This window comes from Rhinolophus sinicus, chromosome 2 (assembly GCF_057876585.1).
Source record: "Rhinolophus sinicus isolate RSI-liver-muscle chromosome 2, RSI-T2T, whole genome shotgun sequence".
NCBI lineage: Eukaryota > Metazoa > Chordata > Mammalia > Chiroptera > Rhinolophidae > Rhinolophus > Rhinolophus sinicus.
In genome coordinates this window covers 83711461-83726696 of record NC_142502.1, presented here as the reverse complement: position 1 = coordinate 83726696, position 15236 = coordinate 83711461, and the positions used below count along the sequence as shown (strand labels likewise).

The 15236-nt window shown below is 36.7% G+C and overlaps 1 non-coding gene across 1 annotated transcript; it reads right to left on the bottom strand.

Moving 5' to 3' along the window:
- Positions 1-6750: 6750 nt before the first annotated feature.
- Positions 6751-6869, bottom strand: LOC141572025 (U5 spliceosomal RNA). Its single transcript, XR_012497036.2, has one exon. It is a non-coding gene; the product is annotated as a U5 spliceosomal RNA (small nuclear RNA).
- Between the last annotated feature and the right edge of the window lie 8367 nt (positions 6870-15236).

Here is a 15236-nt window from a genome sequence, read left to right as displayed (position 1 = left end):
TCGATGGAAGAGAACCTGCCACCTGTCCTGCTTTTATGCTTGCCATGTTAAAAAATTAACGTTGCATGTGACATTTTTCTATTGATTTCGTTTACTTATGAGGCAGAGAGAATATTCCCAATTAAAATAGGAAGGAGATGAGTAACTTTGTGTTTTATTTTTCTAGCAAAAGAATCACCAATTTTAAATCACATAATGCATTTTTAAAATATCATTCATCAAATCTATTTTCAGTTGAGGAAACAAGCTCAATTTATGCACTCATCAGCTAGTTACTTAGGACCTGTTATGTGCCATGCACCATACTAGGAATACAAAAAACAAATATATCATTTCTATATTTTATGGCTTCGATTGGGAGACAGAAAAGAAGACCAGTACAGTAGTATTTGATAAATGTTTTGACCAAAATATGAGTAAATGTTTTTCTCCTACACTTCTAATGACTTTTTCCTCATAGACTTTGTATTAATATTTTGCTCTTAAAAAGCAAATATTCATATTCATAATTGTCAAAACTGTGAAGCTACACAGCCAAGATGCCCTTCAGTAGGTGCATAGATAAACTGGTACATTCAGAAAATGGAATACTATTCAGCTCTAATAAGAAATGAGCTATTAAGCCATGAAAAACCAAGAAGGAAACAAATGCATATTAGTAAGTGAAAGAATCCAATCGAAAATGTTACATACTATATGACATTTTGGAAAAGGCAAAACTACGGAGACAGTGAAAAGATCAGTGATTGCCAGGAGTTGGATGGAGAGGCATGAATATGTGGAGCACAAAGGATTTTTAGGGCAGTGAAAATACTCTACATGAAACTGCAATGGTGGATACATGTCATTAAAATTTTGTCCAAGTGCATAGAATATGCAGCACCAAGAGTGAATCCTAATGTAAACTATGGATTCTGGGTGAAAATGATATGTCAGTTTAGGTTCATCACTTGTGACAGATGCACCACTCTGGTGGGGGGTGCTGCTAATGAAGGGGGGTATTCATTTGGGAGGCAGGGGTATACAGGAAATCTCCATACCTTCTTCTCAATTTTGTTGTGAACCTAAAACTGCTCTAAAAGCTAACTCTATTAAAAAAACTAATCTTAACAAAGACTTTTGCTTTTGGTTGACTTCTACCCCAACTCAGTGTTTTAAAAAGAATTTTATTATTCCTTGAGTATGAGCTTCCTGCCAAGTTGTGTCTGGCCTCTTGGTAGCTCATGATTTCTGCAGATGCTCTTTGCACAGATCCACCCAGACATTCATCCAGCCTGAAATAGATGGTCAGAAATACGAAAACCAGCAGTGCTCCCTTTGGATGGTAGTATGGGACCATAAAAATGACCACACAGCTTAAATAGTACAAACTAACCATGTTAAATCGTGGACTATAACATTCTAAATGAAGACCACTGAGTGGATTTGGAGTAGGAGATGGGAAAATGGGGAAGTAGAAGGGAAAGAATATTTGCAAATTAGCATACATTCTTCATTCTTCTAAAGGAGGGTTTCCCGGACTCAGTACTACTGACATTTTGGGCTGGATCTTCTTCATTGCAAGGGGCTGTCCCTATGCAGTGCAGGAGGTTTAGCAGCATCTCTGGCCTCTACCCAGTTCATGCTAGTAAACAAACAGAAATGGCCTCAGACATGGCCAAATGGTCCTTGTGGGGCAAAATCGCCCCATACTAACAGCCACTGTATTAGAAGAAATATTTAGATTGGCCTCACTGAGGTGAAATAATAAAGAATCATTATATTTAGAAGCATCGTTTAGGCTTTATTGGAATATTCTATATATGAAGGACATGCTTTTTGCATGACCAGTAAATAGTTGAGCTATTCATATAAGAAAAAGAACAAGTATACTGACAATTTTAAAGAATATTATCTGCTCAGTTAACAATTCAGAAGGGTACATGCTCATCGTGTTCATTTAGTCACTGAAATTTATGACTGGGTTACATGACAGCAATTTGTCTCTCAATCCCAATTTATTATTTTAATTTTACCTTCATCTGGGTCTGTATGTCACCTGCCACCCCTACCCTCAAGTTTCAGGCTTATAGAGATTAAGAATTGATTAAAAACTGTGTGTGTGTGTGTGTGTGTGTAAATTTGGTGATACTTTGGTTAATAAATTCTTTTAAAAACCAAGTTCCTTTATAGCAAAAATGTGTTTAAAAATAGCAACAACAAATGTTTATAAATCATTCAAATAGATTTCTAGCTGAATATAATGGGAAACCTCTTTTTCTCTAGAGAGAGATCCCAGTTAACATGCAGTTTCCAGACCGGGTTATGAATTTTGCAGAGATTGTAGCCTGCTCTCCCATAGCCCGTTTCTGAATCCCTTCCCACTCTAGTAGAGACTTTTTTTCCTTTTAAGTACGCAACACATTAGGCTTTTCTGTGGCAATCCTTCCGCTACACTCTCCCCTATAAAAGCAGGTAAGGTTCTAGTACCTGTCAAGGTGCTAGGTGCCTGCCTGACTTCGAATCAGCTTCATAAAGCAAGCACATGCACATTAATTTTCACTATCAAAAGAAAGACCTTTCCCCCTGATTTCAGACATCATCAAGCTTGTATGGAAATGGAGGAGAGAAGGGTTCCCTGCAACCAGATGGGGGTGGTTTCTTTTGAACACTTACAGTTCAGAAGTCTGATTCTGAGATGAGAAATTGAATCCACCCAAGTTCTTCATGAGACTTTCTCATAAGGAAGGCAGTCAAAGGAAGAAAACAACTGTACCTCTTAGGCTTCTCCGTGTCTTCCCTCCGTGTGCAGCAGGAATGGTAAGATAGTGGAGGAAAGGACGTGTCCTGCTTTCCTTTGTAGTTTTGGCCTCGTGGGTTCTAGTGGAAATCCCCGTGATCTTGTCTGGGAAAGGGTGGTGTCGTGTGATGTGAGGATGGAGGGCGTGAAGTGGGGAGGACTGCGGTGGAGAGAAAGCTTTTGGAAGGTTTGGGGCATGTTTGAGGGTTGGAAACTCAGAATAGGAAAAGGAAAAATTTCCAGGAAAATGAATGCTGTCCATTGAAAGAATATGGATGACGTGACGGTGAAAGGATTGTTCAAGATGTTTTGATGTATATTAGGGAAGTATGTTATCCTTTGCCCTTTTGCTCAGGAGACAGAGTAGATCCTGGCGTACTTTTAATCTTTGTTTGTTGGACATACCGTAATTAGTTCTTCCATGTGGAATGGGAATAATTATTTGTGTCCTATTTTAGAAGTTATTGGTGATAGAGGGACTTAGGTCTATTTATCAACTGTGCCCTGGTGCAGCCCCGCAATGTACTGTTTCTTTCCTGGGACAGGACAGATGGGACATCTCTGTCACTTTCCCTAAATATTTTCTTTTCTTTTTTTGATTTAGGATTTTCAGGAGAATCAGTATTTTAAAAGCATATTTAAAATTTCTTTAATTTTTAATATTTTCTTGACCACAACCTTTATCTTATCTGATGTCTATGATGATGCCTTAAACAGTGTATCAACTTCTGCCTCTAATAACAAACTCCCTAATAAATGGTTCCTTTGAAATACTGTTGTTTTATTTTTAAATATAGCATTTTTAGTCAGTTTTGATGAGTGTATGACCGCAAGCTCCATTTCCTTTTAGTTCTAGAATTTTGGACTTGACAAGTCATATAAATTTTCCCCAGTTCCTTGAAGCATCTCAAGTAAATAGGCCCACAGTCTGCTTTTGTTATATGGTGAATATCTTGAATCTTAATTTTTTCTTTAAAAATAACCCTCTCTGTTCTTTACCTAGAATAATATTTAGTTACTTTGCAGATACTTTCTTTTATAACCATTTCATTTGGAGGATAGATTCTCAAACCTTTGTAGCAAATATATACTTGGATACCGTAATTGACCCAATCGGTGCAAAATGTTGCATATTTGAATTTATTGAAGTTTAGTCATTAATCCAAATGAGGAAAATAAGTGAATATCTTAAATTTTGGCATTGTATGTAAACTATACTGTTGAAATGTGTATATATACATATATATACATATATATATATATATGTATATATATATATCACACATTCAAGAAAACCTCTTAATCCTGAACCCTGGTGAATTTGTGTATATATGTATATTATGTGTGTGTATAATGTGAAAAACATTTCCTGAGAAGTTGATATATTAGGCTTTTATTTAGTTGTTTGTATATATGCATATTTATACTGCAACTCACTTTAATAATTTCATAATTTGCCTCATTGTAAAATACCTCTATTTTAAACAAATTGCATTTGTCTTATAAAAAGGGATATAAGAGAAATCACTGTTTTATAGTTTATCCCCAAACCACATCCAGAAACTTTAGGATTCTTGCACAAAGTAGCAAGCATTTATTCTGAAAGTAAACCCAAAGAAAAGAGGATTTATATGAGACCAACTAACCGTGCAGGGAATAAATTCCAAATTCAGAGAATAAAAAAGGTTTATTAAAATATGTTAGCTTATCACTTCCAGACTATGCTTTTGAAATAGCCAGTGGCCCTCCTTTAGCTGCTTTCAGACAGTGGTTCATTTTCTTTTAGTTAATAGAAATGGATAAAGAAGTATTTCTGACTAATAGTTAATCTGTTGATGCTGGCATGTATCAGCATGTTATATAAGTATGCTTCTACTTATGGTTCGAGTATTTGTTTTGGTATTAGGTTGGTGCAAAGGTAATTGTGGTTTTTGCAATTATTTTTAATCTTTTAAACCGCAATTACTTTTACACCAACCTAATACATTTAAATTATAAAAATAATTTCCGTCCAATAACCATTCGAAGCGGCTACTAGCTGAGCTCAAATTGAGTATAAGTATCTTACTGTTTGCTGAGGCGTTGTGCGGGTGACCTTTAAGGACGTCTGATAGCATACATGGCTATGCCTAAGAGATTTTGTTTTAGGCTAAAGCTGGAAGAATTTTTTTTAAATTGCGGAGCACGTGGTGGTGAGTTGGGGGAAAACATGAACAGGGGAGGGAGCAGAATAGATATAGCCCATTTGGATTTTTGAATCTTGGCAGAGCGAGGTAGAAGAAAAAGCTGAAGGAGCTGTTTTACAGGAAATGCCATGATACTTGCCTGACACTTGTGAAAGGAGCTAGGCTGCTCCAAGGACAGTGGCAGAGCACTGATCAAAGTACATGAGAGGGACTTCTTTCCAACCTCAGGCTGCAATTGGCAGAACTTGGACTGTTCCAAAACTGGCTAATTTGAGAACACAGGGAAGTGGCACCTTGACGTGGGCACAGACGTTTCACAGGGCACGTGAAGCAGCGGCAGCAACTAGGAGCTTTCATGTAAGGAGGCAGCTGCCAGAGGGAAAAGCTGGGAGCAGTTAACACAGCAGATTTAGTTTCTCCCTTTCAGAGACTCCCAGAGATACCTGGGCAGGGGCCTCTTCTGGGGACTGGAGTTCTTCCTCCAGGAGACATCAGGGACAGTCACCCGGTGAACATCTGCTGTTAATGCACTTGCTCTCTCCAGAGTGTGGTGAGGTCTGGACGTCTCCACATTAGCTTCATCTATGGAGTTTCAAAATCACCGTGATTATCCTTTTTTTTTTTTTTTAATGTGCATCTAAGTACAAAAATCAAACAAAAAATACATCCCTGACTGATATTCACTAATATAGTTTTGTTTTCACAGTCTGGGTGCAAACTTCTGAAATGTCTCTGCATATTAATGAGTTTAATAATTAGACAAGGAATGCGTAGTTCAGAAGCAATTGCCCAACATTATTACAACATAACATAAATTGTATCTATATTTTTGGAGAAAGATTGCATTCTCAGTTTCAGAATTTAAGAATTACTTTTTAAACTGGCAGATAACTTATTTGATAGTAAAATTAAGATTACAATTCTGTTTTTATTTACCTAGTGCTGGAATACAGCATTCAAGCACATTTTATTTTAGTATGTTTTGCTGAAAATCAGAGATATGTTAGCTAGACAATGGCTGGTTTTCAACATTCCCTATGCCATGTTATTGTACTTCAGAACTTTAAAACACTTCAGAATAGGGAACACTATTGGAGTGCTGTGGGATGTTGTGATATTAATATTAATACATCTATTTAGGGTTCATGTTTCTGTTCTTTTTGCACTAATTTGGGGCTGTGTAGCTGAGAAAAATTTCCATTCTTGTCCAAAAATGTATCTTGAGGAACGATTTATTTCATTTGCATTTTTTCACTACTAATGCAAAAGCACGCTCTTCCACTTATTGACTGAAAGACATTGAACAAGTCGTTTGTGTTCCTTTAGTCTCAGTTTTGTCATCTGTAAAGGTCAAATAAAAGAAGCCCTGATACTGATGTTGAAGAACTGCGACACGGTGGCTCCCAGAGTATCTCCTTGCTTTTTGCTACATAGTTCTTATCGACAGCGAAGTCTTGGCTTTAAATTCTGGACTTTTGTCTTTTTCCTACCCAGTGTTGTAGGGTTAAAATTGTAGTGTCTTCCTTCCTTCCTTCCTTCCTTCCTTCCTTCCTTCCTTCCTTCCTTCCTTCCTTCCTTCCTTCCTTCCTTCTTTCTTTTATTAAAGTTTACTGGGGTGACAATTGTTAGTAAAGTTACATAGATTTCAGGTGTACAATTCTGTATTACATCATCTATATATCACATTGTGTCTTCATTTCTTAATTGTATACTTAGACTTGCCTCTGTCAATGATGTGGGATAAAATGTATTTTTTTTTCTTTCTGCTATTCGTAAACACTTATAAGCCCTGCAAAATACACAAGGCCTCAAAAAATTGGGTATAAACTCAGAATTGTTCCTCTCCACGGAAATCTTTAGTAAAAGGCGAAAGATTTATACGATCTGAAGAGAAACCAGAGTATAAATGTATTTATTTTTAACTTTAGTAAATCTCCCAACTCCGTTATTTTCCTTTGAAATTTTCCTTTTATATTTTCCATTTCTCTTAACCTTCCTAACAGTGCAAGTCTAGTTTGGGTCATTATCACCTCATGCAAGGATTACTGAGCAACATCTGACAGGTGTCTCTGACAGCAGGTTAACCCCCTTCCATTTGAGGTGCATTATATTGCTTGGATTATTTTCCGTAAAAATTACATCCTTCTCCTCAAAGCAAAAGAAAATTTTGGCAGGTTGATAAACATTTGATTTATATTATGTCCTAATTTCTTTCCTTACATTTATGGCTCTTTATTACAAGAACATTTCCCCCTGCTCCCCAGTAGCCCTCATACCGTGTTTCCCCGAAAATAAGACCTAGCCGGACAATCACCTCTAATGCGTCTTTTGGAGCAAAAATAATATAGTAAAATAAGACTTGGTATAATATGATATAACATAATATAATAATATAAGATCGGGTCTTATATTGATTTTTGCTCCAAAAGACGCATTAGAGCTGATTATCCAGCTAGGTCTTATTTTCAGGGAAACACAGTATATTCACTTCAGGAAGGAGGATTTCGTTGTTGTTGGGGTTGTTTATTCCTGCCTCCCTGCCTTTGTGAGCACTGTTCCCCTCTTTCAGCATGCTTCTCCTTCTTCCCTACCCATCCTTCAGGGATGATTTAGGTTTTGTTTTTGTCCTTGAAGTTTCCAATCCAAGTTATATGAAAACCTGCCAAGTAATTATGTCTGCAGTACTCCGTTACCAGTGATTTTTATGCATTCAACTGACTGACTCCTGACCTTTTTAATATTCTGGTTAAATATCCATAACCTAAAATTTATAATTTATCGTTTTTGAGTGTAGAATTCAGTGGCATTAAGTAAATTCACAGTGTTATGCAGTCATCAGCACTATCCATCTCCAGAAAGTTTTCATCATCTAAACTGAAACTCTTTATCCATTAAACAATCACTCCTATTTCTCCCTTCCCTTAGCCCCTGGTGACTGCCATTCTACTTTCTCTATCCATGAATTTGACTATTCTAGATACCTCATATAAGTGGAATCATGGTATTTTGTGTCTGGCTTATTTTTTTTAGCATCAGATTCTCAAAGTTTGTCCGTATTATAGCTGATAACAATTGGGTTCTTTCTACATTTTGGCTATTGTGAATCATATAGCTATAAACATTGGTGTTCAACTATCTGTTCGAGTCCCTGCTTTCAATTATTTTGTGTCTATACCCAGAAGTGGAATTGTGGATCATTTTATGCTTAGTTTATTGAGAAACTGTCATTCTGTCTTCCACAGTGGTTGCAGCATTTTATGAGCAATATACAAGGGTTATAGTGTTTCCATATCCTTGCCAACACTTATTTTTCAATTTTTTTGGATAATAGTCAGCCTAATGGTTTTGAAGTGGTATCTCACTGTGCTTTTGATATGTATTTCCCTAACGATAGTGATATTGATTATCTTTTACTGTGCCTATTGGCCATTTTTATCTTTGGAGAAACGTCTATTCAAGTCCTTTGCCTATATTTGGACTGGATTGTTTGTTTCTTGGTGAGGACCTTTTAAACAGCATATACTCAAAACAGTTCAACAGGTTTTTAAAAACTTAAGTCATCACAGGGAGCATGAACTAATGCACTGTGTGTACCATGCACTGGGAACCACTGAGGAGGATAGGGCTTTTGGTCTCACGTGCATTAATCACTGAGTTATTGGATATGTTATGCAAATGTTTTCTGTCAATTCCTTTGTTAATAGCAGCTCTTCTCTTTGGTGTCAGTGTGCCTGTCTGTAAGCAGTTTTCTTTCTAACTTAATGTCTTAATCTATTTTCTTTCTTGGAAACCAGATGATCCAATTTGTTAGAGTTATGCATGAATGTAGACTAAGTAAGCTCTCGTGAAGGCCTGAGGGACTCACCTATGGATAAAGAGAAGAAGCTTTATTGTATGGATGGTGTTCACATTGTCAAACATATTGCTTACTTTTGTTTTTTACTCACGGAGCTAGGTAAGACTTCTTGATGGTCTTTTCTGTAGAAGTGAGGTTTTGCAGTGTAAATTTCTCAAGGGTAGCAGCCATCTTTGGTTGTTTACTTTCTATTATACATTTATTATGTTGACTATTCATCTATACCTAATATATATATATATATATATTTTAGTTGCTTTGTATTGGGTTCATTCGAGTTGTATCACAGAGCAGTTTCCATGATGATATCAACCAATTTTTTCACTGATTGAGTCTAAAATTATAGTCAGTATTAGAATTATGGTCATTATGGAGAGGCCTTGAGATACATTTTAATGCTTTTTAAAATATCAGCTTATTAAGAGGCTTTGCTGTGTTACAGATAACCCTAAAACTTAATAGTTTAAAGAGACATCATTAGCTTATTCACTCATGATTCTGTGGGTTGACAATTTGGGCTATGCTCAGCTGGGCAATTCCTCTGATGGTCTCACTTGAATTCACGCCTGTAGCTGCAATCACTGGGTGGGTAGGCTGGGATCTGGGTGGTTCCAGATGGCTTTACTCACAGTGTGGCATTAGGCTTGGGTGACCAAAGTTACTGGTCATATAGCTCTACTCTCTAGCAGGCTAGCCCAGACTTCTCCACATTGTTCCAAAAGCAACAGGAAGGGCATGCTGCAGTGTACAAGCATTCTTTATGTCTCTGTCTCATGATGGCTAAGATTCTTTGGCCAAAGAAGTCACATGGCTAAGTCCAGATTCAGGAGAAAGAGAAATAGGTTCTTGCTCTATATGGAAGGAGCTGCAAACTACTATGGTTATTGTTTTGTTTTCAATCTACCACAACATTCGTATCAACTCAGCCTTGATTTTGTTGATGTAGCATAAGTCCCACATGAAAACAATATCGGCAAAAAAAGAACATTAACGTGATCTGGATAGACAAATGCAGTAAATAACAGGATCCTGAAATGGCGTGAGGCTTGGATATTTTGTTTGAATTTATAGTTGAAAACACTTCTCAGCAGATTTTTTAAAAAGTCAATTGTTTGCCTCTTTATCAGAGTTTCTAAGGTAAGAAAATTATTAAAATACCCAAATCACTGTGTATTAACCACATAAGACAAGTGGATGCCCAAAATTTTAACAGTGAGTCATTCTCCAAAGTAGCTTTGTCCTTTTAAATTTTAACTTTGTAGAATATCAAAATAAGAAAAAAGGGAGTAAAAAAGCAAATAAGAATAAAATTTTAGTCATAAATCTATTGAAGTTACCTAAGTTATTTGGAAGCTAATTATGACTGTGTGCAAAGCAAATGATGTAAGAACTGAATTAATGAAGACTGGCTACCTTCCACAAGCTAATGAGGCGTGCTTTATACCAATAGTGCCACAGACTGAAAAATTAAACCTCTTGGTGATGAGAAAAAAGGAGCAGCAGCCCGAGTTAAGGATAATATGCAAGGCCAGAGGAGTTCCTAAAGGCAGTCTGCACTTAACAGTCTTTCATTGCTTTTCTGTGAATTTCTGTGATTCTTAGGATGTAGAAATCCTGAAATTCCCTCATCTTTTGTCCCCCACCCCCCAAAAAAATATAATTCATAGACATCGTACTTTACTTTAGCCCTACAGAGTCAATTAGGGCAGAAGTACTAATGTTCAAATGCATTTCTATTTCTCAGACATTGGTACTTAACTTCAGTGCAGTGATAGCCTCTTTTTTTCTCTTTTTGGCATGACCATGTAGGTGATATATTTTTTCCCCCACAACTGCACCACATGCCTCCAACTGCAATTCTTTATTGGCCCCAAATCAGCCCATTTTACCGAACAAATTCCTGGTTGTCTATTTGTTAAAGGCCAACAGTGTTCCCCATGGTCCTGGTAAACTCCCGGTGCTTAATAAATATTTATTAACATGAGAAGAGGACTGCGGTCATAAAGCTTGCAGTGATTAAATTTCAGGCCCTACACAAAGCTCCTAACTACCAGCATTAGGTAAAGTTAGAGTCTCAGAAGACACCAAAAAGCCTGTCTATAAGACAAAAGCGACTGGACTTAGGAGTAGGTGGGATGGCACCCCCACTACCCCCAGCTCCCTCCCTCCCCATGATGAGAAAGGGCCTCAGAGAGGTCAGGTGACATGCCTCAAATCTCAGGGCTTTTAAGTGGCTGAACAGGGACATCTGAATCCATCATAATTTTAGCTTAGGGAAGGCCCAGCTGGCAGCTGGAGAGATGCAGGGGGGAGTTGGCTCTGTTCTCCCTGGAAAGAGGGGAGTCTTTAGTAATTTCTTGTGAGAGGAGATCGCAAAACCACAGCAGTGCAGGGGAGCTGAGGGCAAGCAAAGCATGCTGGGAACCATCCCTTCGCTTCAGCCTGACCTCCTCAGAGTGGGTATTCTGAGCAGCTCTTGCTGGCTCCTCTATTCTGAGTGGCCTTTGATAAGCTGCTCAGCATATCTGAACTGGCGGCAGCTACAGCTCCATCCAGTGAGAGAGGCTGGCTGCCTCCCTAGGCTGTTTCTCTCTGGGCCTGGCCTGGAACTAACCAAGACTGGGGATACCATTCCAAGAGCTGAGACCCTGCAGAAACTAAGGGTCTCGTGGCCAGGCCTGAGCAGCCTGATCAAGTGGAAGGAGGCTGGATCTGCCTTCATCTTAAAGAACTGTTAGGAGACATCGGCGGGAGGGGTGATAAATAACACCTCAACTCTGTAGGTGATTTTCAACCAGGTTCTTTTTATATGTCTTTTCTACCATTAACTTGGGTGTGTGTGTTTGTGTGTGTGTGTGTGTATATACCTATGTAAGCTATAGTTTATACATAGTGCCAGAAACTATTCTAAACAATTTATTTGTATTACAACACTGAGGTAGGTACTAAAATTATCCACACTTATAGATGAGATAACAGACACAATAAATTATTGAACCAGGGACACTGCTAATAAATGATGCCGTTGAGTTCCAGAGCCCACACTTTTAACTGTTCTGTAGTACTCCATGTCTATATGTGAAATAGTTTGACTCACTTGGGAGAGATGAATTAATAAATACAATAGAGATGCATGAATATATTGGGCCTAATTCAACCATGTAGATAAAATACTTCTGGAATAATTGAATATTAATCTTAAAATGGTAAGACATCATCTTAGATCTTATCTCATCCACTTAATAGTTGGGTGAACTTGTTCAGGGCTCTTCAAATAAACATTTTAACTGATGCTGTAAGAAGTATATATAGTCAATTGCAAGAAAATCCATAGGAAAAGATTAAGATTTTATTACCATTTGTGAAATACAGCACTGCGCTGTAAATTGGAAACCAAGTCTGACTGTTGTCTTACACTAGTTGGTTGTGATTGGATAAATCACTTAAAATTTTGTCTTATTTCCCCACTTATAAAATAATTTTTTAACATTATCCTCTACAGTTATCACAGGAATATTGGAAAGAAATAAAGTAAATGAAAGTCCATGCTATAAATCCAGACTGGTAACATTGCTGCAAATATTAAGTTCTGTACAATATTTAGGTCCTTTTTAATGTCTTCCTTGTGTTCAAACAATTATTGGTATTGAGAAAAGTTGGTGGTTATTGAAATCATCCAATTTCTGTTTTCGCTGGGAGACTGTATGATTTGTCCTATATGTTTCTTTCCTTTATGATTTTACATTAAGTTTTCTGAAGCTTCCAATTATGAGGGAGCCAACCATAATATGTTTTGAAATATTTTAATAATATGTATGTTTATATACATGCCTGTATATGCACACACACACACACACACACACACACACACACACACACACACACACAGATGTTTGTCTCCTTTAGAATCATAGTGATTAGTAGAATTGGAGGTATTTTTGGAAGTTGATTTCATTCAAACCCCACATTTTTTGACTGACCATATTACTCATTGTTGTCATTTAACCACTATTACCAAGTTGGGACTAGAACCAAATCTCCTCAAATAGAGCCCAGGGCATTTTCCACTGCCCATGGTAGTAGTTGCCTCTTCTACCAGTGTTCTGACATACTAGTTTCTTCTTTGATCTTATTCTTTTCTTTTCACTTCTTCCCACTAAGTTTACTCCTTTTTTCATTTTCAAATTTCCCATCTCCCTTATAACTTCCAGATCAGAAATTAAAAAGATATATATTAAATTTATTGAAGTGATATTGGTTAATAAAATTATATGGGTTTTGAGTTACGTTTTTATAATATATTGTCTGTATATTGTGTTGTGTGTTTACCACCCAGACTCAGTTTTACTTCCATCACCATATATTTGACCCCTTTATCCTCTTCTACCACCACTCCTCCCTGCCTCACCCTGTGGTAACTACTAAATTGTTGTCTGTGTCTATGAGTATTTATATGATTGTTTGTCTTGTTCGTTTGTTTCTTCCAGTTCTATATCCTACATATGGGTGAAATCATATGGACCTTGACTTTTTCTGTCTTATTTCGTTTAGCACGATAATCTGAAAATGCATCCATGTTGTCGCAAATGGCAGTATTTCATCTTTTCTTATGGCCAAATGATATTCCATTGTATATATGTACCACGTCTTCTTTATCCAGTCATCTATGAAAAGATATTAGTTGTTTCCATTTCTTGGCCATCGTAAATAAAGCTGCAGTGAACTTTGGAACACACTTGTCTTTATGGATAAATGTTTTCAGAATTTTTGGGTAGATACCCAGGAGTGGGATTGCTGGGTCATATGGTAATTCTATTCTTAATTTTTTTGAGGAACCTCCATACTGTTTTCCATAGTGGCTGCACCAATCTGCATTCCCACCAACAGTGTATGAGGGTTCCTTTTTCTCCACAGCCTCTCCAACACTTGTTATTACTTGTCTTGTTGATAATAGCCATTCTAACAGGTGTGAGGTGGTACCTCATAGTGGTTTTGATTTATATTTCCCTAGTGGCTAGTAAAGTTGAGCATTTTTTAATATCTCTCTTGGCCATTCGTTTGTGTTCTTGGGAAATGTGGCTGTTCAGGTCTTCTGCCCATTTTTTAATTGCGTTGTTTGTCTTTATTATTGTTGTGTTTGTATGAGTTCCTTATATATTTTAGATATTAGCCCTTTATCGGAGGCGTTGTTTGCAAGCATCTTCTCCCATTTGATTGGTTGCCTCTTTGTTTTGTTGATGGTTTCTTTTGCTGTGCAGAAGCTTTTTAGTTTGCTATAGTTCCATTCATTTATTTTTGCTTTTACTTTTCTTGACTTTGAGGTCATATTCCTATTGAACCCAAGATCCATTAGTTGAGTACTTATGCTTTCTACTATGCAGTTTATTGTTTCAAGTCTTTAGGTCTTTGATCCATTCTAAGTTAGTTTTGGTACATGGTGACAGATAGCAGTCTAGTTTCATTCTTTTGCATGTGGCTTCCTAATTTTCCCAGCATTTATTGAAGAGGCTTTCTTTTCTCCATTGTATGTTTTGGCTCATTTGTCGAAAATTATCTGCCCATATATATGTAGGTTTATTTCTGGGTTCTCAATTCTATTCCATTGGTCTGTTTTTCTGCCAATACCATGCTGTTTTGATTATTGTCACTTTGTAGTATAAATTGAAATCAGTGAGTGTGATACCTTTGGCCTTGTTCTTTTCTTTCAGGATTTCTTTGGCTATGTGGGGTCTTTTCTGATATCATAGAAATCGGATGATTTTTTTTTTTGTTTTATTTCTTTAAAAAATGCCATTGTGATTTGGATGGGGATTGCATTAAACCTATATGTTGCTTTGGGTAATATGGCCATTTTAACTATGTTGATATTTCCAGTCCATGAACATGGAATATTTTTCCATTTCTTTGTGTCGTCTTTGATTTCTTTTAAAAAATGTCTTACAATTTTCAGTGTATAGATCCTTCACGTCCTTTATTAACTTTATTCCTACCATGTTTCCCCCCAAGTAAGACCTAGCCTGACCATCAGCTCTAATGCATCTTTTGGAGCAAAAGTTAATATAAGCCAGTATCATATCATATCATATCATATCATATCATATCATATCATATCATATCATATCTCATATCATATCATATCATATCATATCATATCATATCATATATCATACCTGGTCTTACGTTATATTAAAATAAGACTGGGTCTTATATTAATTTTTGCTCCAAAAGATGCATTAGAGTTGATGGTCAGATAGGTCTTATTTTTGGGGAAACATGGTATGTATATTTTCTTTTTGTTGCAATTGCAAAAGGAATTTTTTTTTTTTTTTTTTATTTCTTAAATTTCATTGTTAGTATATAGGAACAGAATGCATTCTTGTACATTGATTTTATATCCTGAAACTACTGTATTTGT